General features: G+C 36.5%; 1 protein-coding gene across 1 annotated transcript in view; it reads left to right on the top strand.

Annotated features, from left to right (window-relative positions):
• The first annotated feature begins 661 nt into the window (after positions 1-661).
• The window catches only part of LOC115210533 (FMRFamide receptor-like), a 320554-nt gene continuing 308715 nt past the window's right edge, over positions 662-12500 (top strand). The window contains exon 1 of the mRNA XM_029779135.2: positions 662-1508. The gene's annotated coding sequence lies outside the window, so the exon portion shown is untranslated. The remainder of the gene's footprint in view (positions 1509-12500) is intronic.

Raw genomic sequence — 12500 nt, forward strand, 5'->3', positions numbered from 1 at the left:
ACTGAAACAAGTAAAAGAGTAAAATAGTATATTATATATACATACATGCGTGTGCGGGTGTGTGTGTGAAAATAAAGATATTCCTGTTTATGTTATATGTATGTATGCTGTATCCATATATGTGTGTCTATGTATATATTTCTGTATACAAATTCATAGGCACACACGCACAGGCACACACACAGACATACACACACACATACACGTACGCACACACCTACACGGTCAGAGCAACAAGAAATTTCCCATCTGCTCGCCACTGATTTGTATGTAGTCTTCTTATTTTGCGGGGGATATCCCAGATGTAAGTAGAGACACTCGAGTTTTCTTTTAGATCAGCGACAGCATAAATTGAACCGCTTCAAACTGATTATTAATTAAATGGAATATGTAGGTAAGAGTAATGTAAGGTGTGAAATACAACGACTAAAACAGATGTAGATATACCAATAAATAAATTTAAAGGTATTTTCATATATAACAGGTTTTCGTCTCTTCATATTATATACGCTTGTTTCTGGAATATTGTTAGCGATCGTTTGCGTTTTTTGATTTTGTTTGTTGTTCTTGCTTTCGTGTTTTTCTTTTCTTTTTCTTTTTTTTCACTCATCTTTGGACGTCGTCGACAAATGCCATCATGCAGTCCATAGAACTACTGCTGTCTCTTTTACTGCCACAGATTCTACTGCTGCTGCTGCTGCCGTTGCTGCTGTTACCGCTGCAGTTGCCGCCGCTGCTGCTTCTCTAACTTCGACTTGCGCTATTATAGTAAGAATCGTTTCGCCGTTCAATCGCCTCCACCACCATCACTAACGCCGTTGCCATTTTCATTACCACCATCACCACTACTACTACTACGCTTACTACTACTATACTACTACTACTACTACTACTACTACTACTACTACTACTACTACACATCATCGTATTGATTTTAATCCCAAAAATTCCAGTGACTGATATCGTTACAACGACAACCACCACCGCCTCCATAACAAACACCAACTCCACAACCACTACCAACTTCGCTAGGTACTTCTTTCCTTTATAAATGTAAATCAGTGATTCTGTGACCGGTAATATCTAAAAAGGAAAGAAAAATTAATAATAAATAATAATATAAATAATATTGAAGAATATAGAATGATAAGATAAAGCTTGAAATAAGACACAATGTCCCGTAGGTAAAATTGATGAATAGAATGATATATTGGTTTCGGTAGATAGGTATAGATAAATAGATAACGAAAAGAGATTTAGTGGAAAGGAAGAGTTTGGTTCTGTGACAGACGGTACTTAACAGCTTTTCTCGCTGTTGCTTTCACAAAACAAGCAAACATTTTGGAACTTCTTAACTCCAACAAAACTACTTTTTTTTTGCGAGGAATAAAACACAAAAGTGACTTCAAGGGAAAAGGTTTAAAAAAAAGTATTTATTATTATTATCGTCTTTCTTGAGCAACAGCAACAACAAAAATTACAGAAATAGGAATAGCCTAAGAATGCAGGTAAGATTTTAAAAATTTCCTATTTTCACTTCAAGTACTTGGTTATTTTTTATAAATATTTAAATATTTACTTTCTGGCATGAGAGAAAAAAGATAAGAACTGCTATTATTATCACCATAAAAGGTATTGATTATTATTATTATTGTTGTTTTCAGTGAAGTTGTTATCGTCAATGTTGTATGGTGGGTGTTTGTTTTTTTCATGGTTTAGTCGAAGGTAGGAAGTGTGACATGACACTTCCAGGTCCCCGCAAGACTGGGGGAGTGTGAGGGGTGGGTGAAATACTAACACTTCGGTTATTACAGTATGATGCACCTTTGGGAAATATCGGGTAATCCTTAGGCGGGAAATCTGGGCAAAACACATATAACAGTGTGGACTATACTAAAGACTATCGAACGAGGCCGAGCCACGAATAAGGAGCCGAAAAACAAAACAGTTCGAAAGGTTTTCAAATAGCCTCAGTTGACATAATTTTACTGACCAGATACTGTGCAGCAGAATCGAACCGAGAGCCACTTAACTGCGAAGCAGACTTCTGAATCGTTTACCCATTTGTCTGTCACAGCTGTTATTGCTTTGATAATTACTGTAGTTGCTTTTGTGGGCGGGCGGGGAGGCGGTGATTTGATGAGTTATAAGAAAAATGGTACATGGAATATTGTTTGTCGGACGTGTAAATGATTGATGTGAATGTGTGGCATTCATACCTTTCCGAAATGCGTAACATACTTAGATAAAGGAAAGTGAAAGTATGCTATTACAATCCTAACAAAATGTGCTGGTCACTATACTTACATGTGTGAGATGGTACCGGTGGATTGTGTGGTCATGTGGTTACTTGATAATGTGCGGTTATGTGTGTATGTACATAGCAAATATATTTCATTATGCATGAAGCCAAAGCCATTCTGAACAATTTCTATATAATTATGCGTGTTTCTGCATGCATATAATATCATAGAGCTTCTATATGTGCATATATACATATGTATATATATATATATATATATATATATAATATATATATATATATATATATATATATATTATATTATATTATATTATATTATATTATATTATATTTATATACTCAACCACACACACACAGAAGCGAATATATGTATCCGTGTGTATATATGTGTATATACATATACATATATATATATATATATATATATATGCATAAATATATGCATATATATATTCATATATACATAGATATATATACATACACATATACATATATGTACACCACACATATATATGCCTGTATATGACAATTCAAATAATGTACAAATGTACATTTACATACTAATACATAAAGATATAATGACACATATATGTAAACATAAATATATCTATAAGAGCATATATATATATATATATATATGTGTGTGTGTGTGTGTGTATAAATATATATATATATATATATATATATATATATTATATATATATATATATATATATATATATATATATATATATATATATATTATATATATATATATATATATAATATATATATACGCACAAATACAGAGTCAGTTGGCAAACTGTCTCAGGGTTTGCTGCTTAAGTTTCTCGGTGAAAGGCTTCTGTAATTCAAAATATTGAAACTGCAAATGTGTGAAATTCAGTTGTAAATAAAGTTTATAACTTTCTTTTAAGTTCCCTCTTTCGCAATTTATACGCACCAACACCTGTCTAATCTTTTAATGACGAACAGATCATTTAATACAGTGGAGGCACATGGCCTAGTGGTTAGAGCAGCGGACTCGCGGTCGAGGAATCGCGGGTTCGAAACTCGGACCGGGCATGTGAGTGTTTATGAGCTAAACACCTAAGCTCCACGCGGCTCCGGCAGAAGGTAATGGCGAACTTCTGCTGACTCTTTCGCCACAAATTTCTTTCACTCTTTCTTCCTGCATCTTGCATTTCACCTGCAACGGACCGGCGTCCCGTCCAGGCGGGGAACCTATACGCCAAAGAAACCGGGAAACCGGCCCTTATGAGCCAGGCGTGGCTCGAGAAGGAACAAACATCTAATACACATACAGACGTATGTAAATACATACATATATATACGTATGTATGTATGTATACGTGAATGCATAAAAGTATTAGTATATGTTAATATGTGGAAATCTACAAGTATATTTGTATAGATGGATAGATAATGTTTATTTTTATGTCAAATTACATACAAAAGTAATTTCACATTAAACAGAGAGACGACTCAATACTTTTTGGTAAAGTACATTTTTATTAAACTTTTACAAGAATTGAGGTGAAGAAATATCGAAGTTTCAATCGAAATTTCCTCAGATCCTCTGACGAACGCTGGCAAGCCGAAACTACGAAGTCAATGTCACAATTCATCTTGTAAAAGTTTTACATGTATATGTGTGCATAGAGAGACAGACAGACAGGAAGACAGGATGAGAGACGGAGATAGATGCGGAGATATAGTTAAATAAGGAGGAGGAGGAGGAGGAGGAGGAGGAGGGAGAGTACTGCATACATAGGAGCATACTTGGCTGAAAGGTTATGCAAGAAACTTAGTGACCAAGGGTTTCATGTATGGCAGTTATATAGTCTTTTGTATAGAGTTCGTTTTCGCGCGTGTGTTCCAGCAAATCCGTTCAGGCTAAATACTTGAGTCTTGCACACGCACACATACGCACACAAACACACACACAAGCACACACATACGCACACAAACACACACACAAACACACACATATATGTATACATACATGTATATATATACGCATACACATATAAAATATACACGCATTCGTAACTTCACAGATACACACACACGCACACACACACACATACATACACACACACACACACACGAGAGTCGGAGGAAAACTTAATAGGCTGACAACGATATTCTCATAAAAAGTGATCAAATGATGGGGCCAAATAAGGAGAAAAAGGATGTTGATCAACCAGTTCAAAAACACAGTCACACACAGCAGCCATTGAAACCAAGGACGTGTTTCCTGAAGCATTGTTCTGTTAGAACAAGGCTCCTTTCGACAGTTTTCCTGAGCGTTTAGTGTTGATAGCCTTTTGTAACTGCCTCAGCAAGTTGGTATAGTACTTTTGAAAAGAGAATATAAACACAATGCCTTTTGCATCCCATAAAACTGAAGCTACCACCTTCCTTACAGAATAAACGACCTTGCCTCTCTTATGCAGTAGTTGAGGAGGGGATGTTGCCACTGCATGAATTGTCTCTTTGTCTGTGGATCAAAGTGAAGAAGCCAACACTCATCTCGGATTATGAAACGTTCAAGAAAACCAGCTGGATCTACTTCAAACAATATCAAATTTTCCCGTTATGTGATCAGCCTGGTGATCAAGTGTCAGAAGACATAGTATCAACCGAGCAGAAAATCCGTCATGCCAAGTTCATCTTGCAGAATATTCGAACCTCTCTCACGGGATATATTAATAGCTTTAGCTATTTGATTTATAGTCAATCGCCAATTTTCAAACTTGGGGAACACAGTCAATGTTTCCTTTGGTGGTGGCAGTTGTAGGACCTCCAGACTTTGAACGATCTTCAAGACTCTCCTTCTCCTCGTAAGTTCAGCTGCTCACTTTTAAATATATAAAAAATAATAAATGCGCCCTTTTAAAGTCTAGCCAGACTCATGGGCCCAGTTTCCCGGTTTCAATGGCGTATGTGTTCCCCAGTTGGACGGAACGCCGGTCCATCGCAGCGTTACTGGACTGGAGCAACGTGAAAGGAAGTGTTTTGCTCAAGAACACAATGCGTCGCCCGGTCCAAGAATCGAAACCACAATCTTACGATCATGATGCTGACACCCTAACCACTAAGCCACGCGCCTCCACGCTGCTCACTTTTGCACTGTTAATAAAACTGGAGTGTTATCCTCTAATGTAACAACCGTTCTAGTCAGCACGAATGTCCTTTGAGGCTAAACCGTTTTTCTGCAAGTACTTAATAATACCATGGTGCCAAACTATGTCCATTTTCAAGAGAAGTCGCTACTAGTTACTTTTTAAGCCTTCTTTGAACGATCAGATGTCAGTTTATCTGTGAAGAAAAAGACAATGCGGATATCATTAAGATTTGAAATTAATGCATACAAGATTTCACAGCTCTTGTATCACTCCTTTATAGTCAGCCTAGGAACTTAGTGTATGCGTGTGTGTGTGTGTGTGTGTGGTGTGTGTGTGTGTGTGTGTGTGTGTGTGTGTGTGTGTGTGTTGTGTGTGTGTGTGTGTGTGTGAATGTGTGTAGAACTTGGATCTTCCGATCGAGCGAGAGAAACTTGATCACAATTCCTACCAGAAGTGTTTCTTTGGTAACAGCATTAGATGTGATCTTAAAGTGCGTTGATCCAGAACTAATAATTCTGTTCAACATTCTAATAGTATTACCAGCCCACTGCTTTCACCTGCATTTGAACCTAGATATGCAGGAAGTCGACACGGATACCACGATACATTTTTTTCTATCCATCTTGCGACTGTCAATTCGCCCACACTTAGACACACGGACAAACTCACGCACACACACACACACACACACATGCATACACACGCATGTATCCCTACTATTCGACCGGCCTACCTGTATTTTATATAGTGTATTTACGTGCGTGTTTACATAAATGTGCATATATATATATATATATATATATATGACCGCGTGTGTCGTTGGCGATTTTCTTTCTCCGGTTTCAACTTCCTTCGACCTTTCCTTCTTCTATCTTCCTGACAAAGAGCTCCACTAGAAACATTAAATCGTCCTTCTTTCTTTCCTTTCTTGAGCGTCCAATAACACTATACTTGTTCCACGTCCACGCGTTGTTGTGTTTTCATGTTTGGATTAACTATATATATACATATATATATATATAATATATATATATATATATATATATATATTATATATATAATATATATATATATATATATATTATATATATATCTATATATATATGCACACATACATGCACACCACACACACACATACACACACACACACACACATACACACACAACACACACACACACACACGCATATATATATATATATATATATATTATATATAAATATTCATATATATATATATATATCTTAAAGCTAAATAGGCAAGGCTAAGATATTTATGTGTGTAGGCATGTGTATGCGTGCGCGTATGTGAATACATATATATGTAATGTGCTGCTTGTATGCATGTAAAGCATGTTTAATTGCTTTTCTCTCAAACATCTCATACTAAAAACACGACTTTGTTCGACTTCAAACTTATCTTCATAAATATCTCACTTTCTTGTCTATCTCCTACAGTGTGCGTGTGCGTGTGTGGTTTATTAGTAACGTTCATTAATTAATTACATTAACTTCCCGAGCTCTTTGCAGCCGCATCTTCAGAATACGTCGAGTTGGTGACAAGTAGTTGCCATCTACCTCTTGTATCGTGAGGAAACGTGAGACGGAAAATGTCAATGTACATAAGAACGTCATTGTTACGAACTAAACGCACAGAAACATTAAGAGAATAGGATAAAAATCAAAAATTAAAAACAGTAGATTACAACACAAGAATGCCTTCTCCCTAACACACACACACACATACACACACGCGCGCGTGCACTCAAACATAAGCACTAAGAGGTATATATGTGCTTTTTTTCTTACGTGACATGTGTATTTATGCATTCATATATGTACATATATATAGGGAGAGACATTTATATAGACGTATAAAAATACAATAAATATATATTGTGTGTATATATATATATATATCTATATATATATATATATATATTGTTTGTGTATGTGTGTGTAATAAATATTGTTTGTATATGTATATATATATATATATGTGTGTGTGTGTGTGTGTGTACAATATATATTGTATATATATATATAAATAAATATTCATATATATATATATAAATATTCATATATATATATATAATATATATATATATATATATATATATGTGTGTGTATGTGTGCGTTTGTGTGTGGTGTGTGGTATGTGTGTGTTCTAGTCTGCGTGCGCGCGTGTGTGTATGTAATCAATATTTTATAGCGTCTGCGCTGGAGAACTGGCAGAACCATTAGAGGTCAGTGGATATGATTTAAGATTTTGAAATAGTTGATGAAACAGTTCAAATCTTCAGAATGTCAGCCATGTCTTTCCTACTGATGAGGTCGATTAATAAAAAATACTGGGGCCGTTTTAACCAGCTAACAACACCTTCCCATATTTCAGGCTCTGAATTTCTTTTAATAACAATCATTTTATACTGCTTTCTTAGAATTGAGGCCCGTAGAGTAACAAAACAGTAAGTTCCCAAATTATATAGCTTACGGTTTGTCTTTATCTCACTACGTTTCCCCCTTATACTTTAGTTTGTATCTCATGTTCATCTGTTTTCCTTTCATGTGCCAGTACCAATACATACCAATTATGAACTGTTATCGATTCAACAAGCTATTTGTAATGCATCGAGGAAAAGTGTGCATTACGAATTGTGTTTGACATTTTTTTAGGTTCAGTTGGAGTTATCTGTGTAAAATAAATGTTTTATATTCCGGAGAATGAAAAATATATATCTTTTCAGTTGAAAAGTATGTTGCTCTTCTGAAGAAAAGATATCTGCGGGTACTGAGACACACGCAATTACCTATATTAACAGAATGATAACCAAACACATTATACATGCGTGTGTGTGTGTGTGTGTGTGTGTGTGTGTGTGTGTGTGTGTGTGTGCATATATATGCATACATAAATTATGCTAATCAATTTAATCCTGGGTAGTAGCGTTCCGCTCCTGAAATTTGCATCCACCAATATACGTATATATTCAATTGTTTTGTATGTATATACATATATATGTATATATATATATATATATATATATATATATAGAGAGAGAGAGAGAGAGAGAGAGGCCAGACAGATACACACACACACACACACACACACACATATATATATATATATAGAGAGAGAGAGAGAGAGAGAGAGAGAGAAAAGAAGAGATAGGTGGCTAGCTAACCAGAGACAGACAGGCAGGTAGGCAGGCAGGCAGGCAGGCAGACATGTAGACTTAGACAGACAGACAGGCAGGCAGACAGACAGACAGACAGGTATACAGACAGACAGGCAGACAGACAGATGTACATCGACAAAGAGAAAAAAATGAAAGCGGCATTCACATATGTACATTCACAGATTAGTTGGACCAACAAGCGTTACATTAGCACACACTTTGTAACTCGAGAACAGAAACACAAACAAGAAAACACCTGATGCTACAAGGTAAGAGGATTTCAGTACAAACACCTAGATGTGTCAACTGACGTAGATTCCGTATAGTATGAACACTGTAGACGTGACCTACGTCAAAAGCAGCTATCAGAAAATCTCTTCATGATACCAACTAATTGTAACTAGAATGCACACCTGTAGGAAAGATATTTCGGAAGACAGAAAATAAAAAAGTTCCAATGATATGGTGGTGAGAGTATGGATTCATGATAATGTCAAATAAAACTGGCTATATATTCTCCCTTTTTTGTAAAATAGAGGAAAATGCATGGTGGAGTGGTTTAAAGGTTTGCTTCGTAGCTTCGTGTCGTTTTGTTCAGTCCCAGTGCTTCGGCATTGCGCAAGAGTTATCTACAGTAGCTCCGAGCAGGAAATTGCCTCATTAGTGTATTTGATGGACAGTAACTTCGTGTAATATATGGGTGCAAATTAAGACGGCGAGCTGGCACGCCGGGCGAAATGCTTAGCGATATTTCGTCTGCCGTTACGTTCTGAGTTCAAATTCCGCCGAGTTCGACTTTGCCTTTCATCCTTTCGGGGTCGATTAAATAAGTACCAGTTACGCGCTGGAGTCGATATAATCGACTTAATCCGTTTGTCTGTCCTTGTTTGTCTTCTTTGTGTGTAGCCCCTTGTGGGCAGTAAGGAAATAGGTATTTCGTCTGTCTTTGTGTTCTGAGCTCAAACTCCGTCGAGGTCGACTTTGCCTTTAATCCTTTCGTACTGGGGTCGATCTAATCGACTGGTCCCTCCCCCAAAATTTCGGGTCTTGTGCCTAGAATACGAAAGAAAAGATTATATGGGCGCAAGTGTGGCTGTGTGGTAAAAATTTGCTTTCCAACTACATGGTCCAGAGTTCAGTCCTACTGTGTAGCACCTTAGGCAAGTGTCTCCCATTATATTCTCGGGCCGACCAAGAAAGGAACTCGTCTCGTGTGTGTGTGCGTGAGTGCGTGTGCGTGTGTCTGTGTGCAGTGTGTGTGTGCGTGCGCGTACGTGCGTGTGTATCTATGTGCCTGTGTTTGTCCCAACCACCACCACCACTTGGCAACCAATATTGTATTTACGACCCTGTAAATAAGCGGTTCGGCAAAAGATTCCGATAGAATTGGTACCAGTCTAAAACAAATAAGTACTAGGGTCGATTCGTTCAACTAAAATTCTTCAGAGTGGTGCCCAAGTATGGCCATAGCCTAAGGACTAAAACAAGTGAAAGATGAACGCCAGATAGATAAAAGATATTTACATGGTTTCAATTACTGAATTTGTACAATACAAATCAGCTTTGTTTCCTGACCGGAAAACAACAGATTGCTCACACTATTACGTAAGCGCTTAATAACGCCACTAAGTAAAACAGTGATAATAGCTAAACATGTAAATGTATGATTTGGATAGAGGAGATGTAGGGTTTGAAGTAGCTGAATGTAGAATTTTTATCGATTTAATTTTATATGAGACATTCACTTGAGTGAAATGTAGTGTAAACTTGATTTGACAAATATATAATTTTTAGCCTCGTTGTAGGAAAATAATAATGATTACATCATTGGTTATTTTCTTATTTCTCCATAGACATAAAGAGCAGGAGTCACGAGACTCCTTTCTGTAGTTCTTAAACTTTCAGCATAGAAGAATACCCATCTTCAACCCGTAATAGCTTATGATTACTTTTAGTGCATACATACTCGAATACAATCAAATACATCCGATCAATTTGCTTAACAGTGCATGCAATGAGATCGTGAATAATATTTTAGGATCATTTGAAATGCAATATACGTGGGTGTACCAAAACAGACCGGAATTTAGCAATTTTTTTTTTTTAAATATACGAGGGTGTGCCCGAAAGTAACTGGAATTTTGCAATGCTATTTTATACACTTAGTTTTACATGTTTACACTTTCATCGATTTCAAAGTATTCTCCATTTGAAGCGATGCATCGGTGCAGACGCGTTTTCGACAGTCCTGGAACTCTAGTGACACAGCGCTGGAACTCTTACGAAGCAGTGCTGGCACTCTTTTAATGACTCAATCATTTTTTGTCACCTCTTCCACATCTACAAATTCAATAGCACCAGCTTTCGTCACCAGTGATGATCTTCGAAAAATGGTCTGGATCAATTTCCACTCTTCTCTTTCAGTTCACGAGAAGCATTAAATCGTTACTGCTTTTGATCTTCCATCAGCAAGCGAGGCACAAATTTTGCTGCGACTTTTTTCATTCACAATTTCTCGCTCAAAATTCGTTGGCAAGAGCACCAGGACACACTATTCATATCAACAAAATCGTTAATTGTTCGGTGACGGTCCTCTAAGATAAACTCATGAATTTCCGTGATATTTTTATGAGTTTTCATTCGTTCGATAGGTCGACATTCGCCTTGAACGAAGCTGGTCCGCAAGCGACTATTCCTAAGGCATGAAAACATTCGTAAACTTGTAAGCTGTTTGAAAATGACAACTGTTTCAGCTGCCGTTTTCCCCCAGCAGAAAGCAGAATTTCATGGAAGCACGATGTTCTTTTGTTTTAGCCGTCGCAAAAATCGTCGAACAGGGCAGAGGCACTGTTGAGACAAAGACTCACCACGTGGAAGTATGATCTCACATATATATATTAAAATTATAATTTAGGGTATCTAAGACATACCACACGCTGAAAATAGCAGAGCCAAATATCCGGGATCTGGAATTATCCAGTAATTTTTTTGCTAGTTTATTTTGTCTCTTTGTCTTCTCTCCTGGTGGTGTATGAACAGTAAAATGTGGTTTTAGAGTCAAGTTTTAACTGCTTTTCCATCCAGCGTGTTGGTATCTCTTATATACTTTAAATTATAATTTTAATAATAACTATTACCTTTAAAGGTTTTTATTCCCATGCTGGCCACGTGATAAGATCAGTATTTAAATATCGATCTTATCTTTATTTATATAAATATATATATATGCATACACACACACACACATATATATATATATATATATATATATATATATGAATAAATGAAAGAATGGAGTTGAACGACAAATTAACAAATTTCCTTTATTTTCGACATATGTTTCGAAGGCTGCATATTCCTAATTGTGAAGGAATAAGGAGTACATTATGCCGCTTTCTCATCAGGAAAAACAAGGAATTTATGTCAACATCAAGATTCACAAAAACTTTCAGATGACTGCTCTCACGGAGCGCATAGCGATAATGAGTGTCTCTTTAATATTCCTTTATAAGGAGTGACGTCAAACTGGTTGAATGTAGAAAATTCTAGAAGGTTCTAAAGGTTCAAGAGTTCAAACGAAGTAGGGGGAGAGAGGCCTAAGAAAAGTAAGGTGATTTGTAACAGGTCGTATGTATTGTGGGTTTTGTTAAATTCTTTTCTGAATGAGTGTCTGTGTGAGTGAATGAATATAACTGTATTAATACCTATGTGTGTGTATGTGTGTGCGTGAATGTGTATGTGGATGGGTAGATGTAAAAAAAAACAGATAGTGGTGTTGTAGCAGATATGCGTCTGTGTGCTTGATTACTGTAGATAGAGGAAAAGAGAGAGAAAAAGAAATAGGAGGGCGAGGTATTGGGACAAAGGCAAAACAAACCTCAATGGATTGGGTAGTATGTCTTTGAAAGCATAACTTTTTTTTTAAAACT

Source organism: Octopus sinensis, linkage group LG4, assembly GCF_006345805.1.
Source record: "Octopus sinensis linkage group LG4, ASM634580v1, whole genome shotgun sequence".
Taxonomy (NCBI): domain Eukaryota; kingdom Metazoa; phylum Mollusca; class Cephalopoda; order Octopoda; family Octopodidae; genus Octopus; species Octopus sinensis.